This window comes from Orycteropus afer, unplaced genomic scaffold, assembly GCF_000298275.1.
Source record: "Orycteropus afer afer isolate SDZICR_OR568_19922 unplaced genomic scaffold, OryAfe1.0 scaffold00020, whole genome shotgun sequence".
NCBI lineage: Eukaryota > Metazoa > Chordata > Mammalia > Tubulidentata > Orycteropodidae > Orycteropus > Orycteropus afer.
Genome location: NW_006921607.1, coordinates 16115292 through 16117006, shown reverse-complemented (window position 1 = coordinate 16117006; position 1715 = coordinate 16115292). Strand labels below are relative to the sequence as shown.

Below are 1715 nucleotides of genomic sequence, written 5' to 3'. Positions count from 1 at the left end.
ATATACCTAGTAATGGAATGGCTGGGTCAAATGGTATTTCTAATTCCAACTTTTTAAGGAATCACCATACTGCTTTCCACAGTAGTTGTATCATTTGACAGTCCCAGCAGCAATGTAGGAGAGTCCCGATCTCTCCACATCCTCGCCACCATTTGTTATTTTCTGTCTTGTTGAATTTTGCTACTAGTGCTGAGGCAAGATGGTATCTCATTGCTGTTTTGATTTGCAACTCTCTAATGGCTAATGACTATGAACATTTCTTCATGTGTTTGTTGGCCACCTGAATATCCTCTTTGGTGAAGTATCTATTCATGTCTTCTCCCCATTTTTTAACTGGATTATTTGTCTTTTTGTGGTTGAGGTGCTGGAGTTTTCTATAAATTTTATAGGTAAGCCCCTTATCAGATATGTCATTGCCAAGAAGTTTTTCCCAATCTGTAGGCTCTCTTTTGACTCTTCTGGAGACGTCTGTGGAAGCACATAAAAATTTAATTTTTATTCCATTGGTCTATGTGTCTGTCATTGTATCAATACCAGGCAGTTTTGACTATCGTGGCTGTATAGTAGGTTTTGAGATCCGGGAGTGTGAGACCTCCTACTTCTTCTTCTTCAATAAAGCTCTCATTGCCATCGAGTCGGATCCAACTCATAGCAGCCCCTCCTTGGGTTTCTGAGGCAGTATCACTATAGAAGCAGATGGCCCGATTTTCCTTCTGAGGAGTGCCTGGTGGGTTTGAACCACCAGCCTTCTGGTTAGAAGTCAAATGTCTTAGGCACTATGCCACCAGAACTCCCTCTTCTTCAATAGTGCTTTGCTTATCCAAGGTCTCTTTCTTTTCCATATAAAGTTGGTGGTTGGTTCTTCCATATCCTTAAAGAATGGTGATGGGACCTGGATTGGGATTGCACTGAATGTACAGATTGCCTTGGGTAGAACTGACGTCTTTACAATGTCCAATCTTCCTATCCACAAACGTGTACATTCACCCCGAAGTCTTAAAACCAAACAATACCTTAACTAGGATGCCTGCCTTAAGCATTGCGCTTTTTAAGATCTGTCTAATGGGATCAAACTGACAACAGCAATCCAAGTTTGGGTGGGAAACTGAGGGGACAAGGAGTTTCCGTTACCAGAGGAAGAACAACTCAGAAAAGGAGGCTGAGGAGGCTGCACAACTCAAAGAATGTCATCACTGTCACCAATTGTACAGGCAGAAACTGCTGAATGGGTCTATGTTCTGCTGCACATATTCACAACAACAACAAATTTTATATCTTTAGAAATGTCTTAAAATTAAGTCTGAACACCTGGGAAAAATCTTGGCACCTTTCCCCATAAAAAAGAATTGCAGAGAGAAAAAGAGACGCTCTGGGCACATCATTATCTATTTGTAAGTCTGTCTTCAAGCCAGAAAGAAAGCTCAGTAAAGGACCGGGACAGCATTTATCATGATTCTGTTTTGTTTCCTCGGAACCTAGTATAGTTCATGGCACAGAGCAGGAGTTCACTATTTGTTTTCTACAAAGGAGTCTCAGGATAGAACTTGCCATTTTAGCTCTGCAAAGACACTCTTAACCAGAGGTGCAAAAGGAACCCAAAGGGAGAACATCAAGCTAAGGAAGAGGTCAGAGAAAGGGAGGATGTCAAGCTAAGAGGTCAGAGAAAGGGAGTATGTCAAGCTAAGGAAGAGGTCAGAGAAAGGGAGCACGTCAAG

General features: G+C 41.8%; 1 protein-coding gene across 1 annotated transcript in view; it reads right to left on the bottom strand.

Annotated features, from left to right (window-relative positions):
• The window catches only part of DHX35 (DEAH-box helicase 35), a 101070-nt gene that overhangs the window by 22067 nt on the left and 77288 nt on the right, over positions 1–1715 (bottom strand). The window lies entirely within an intron of this gene.